Here is a 686-nt window from a genome sequence, read left to right as displayed (position 1 = left end):
AAAATGAGCAGAAGACCTAAATAGACATTTCTCCAAAGATATACAGATTGCCAACAAACACATGAAAGGATGCTCAACATCACTAATCATTAGAGAAATGCAAATCAAAACTGCAATGAGGTATCCCCTCACACTGGTCAGAATGGACATCATCAAACAATCTACAAACTACAAATGCTGGAGAGAGTGTGGAGAAAAGGGAACCCTGTTGCACGATTGGTGGGAATGTAAATTGATACAGCTACTATGGAGAACTGTATGGAGGTTCCTTAAAAAACTAAAACCAATCACAAGCACTGAAATTGAGACTGTGATTAAAAAATCTTCCAACAAACAAAAGCCCAGGACCAGAGGATTCACAGGCAAATTCTATCAGACATTTAGAGAAGAACTAATACCTCTCCTTCTCAAACTCTTCCAAAAGATAGCAGAGGGAGGAACACTCCCAAACTCATTCTACGAGGCCACCATCACCCTGATACCAAAACCAGACAAAGATGTCACAAAGAAAGAAAACTGCAGGCTAATATCACTGATGAACATAGATGCAAAAATCCTCAACAAAATACTAGCAAACAGAATCCAACAGCACATTAAAAGGATCATACACCATGATCAAGTGGGGTTTATTCCAGGAATGCAAGGATTCTTCAATATACGCAAATCAATCAACATGATACACCATA

This window comes from Physeter macrocephalus, chromosome 2 (genome assembly GCF_002837175.3).
Source record: "Physeter macrocephalus isolate SW-GA chromosome 2, ASM283717v5, whole genome shotgun sequence".
Classification (NCBI taxonomy): domain Eukaryota; kingdom Metazoa; phylum Chordata; class Mammalia; order Artiodactyla; family Physeteridae; genus Physeter; species Physeter macrocephalus.
The sequence above is the reverse complement of the archived record's forward strand: the minus strand, read 5'-3'. Positions refer to the sequence as shown.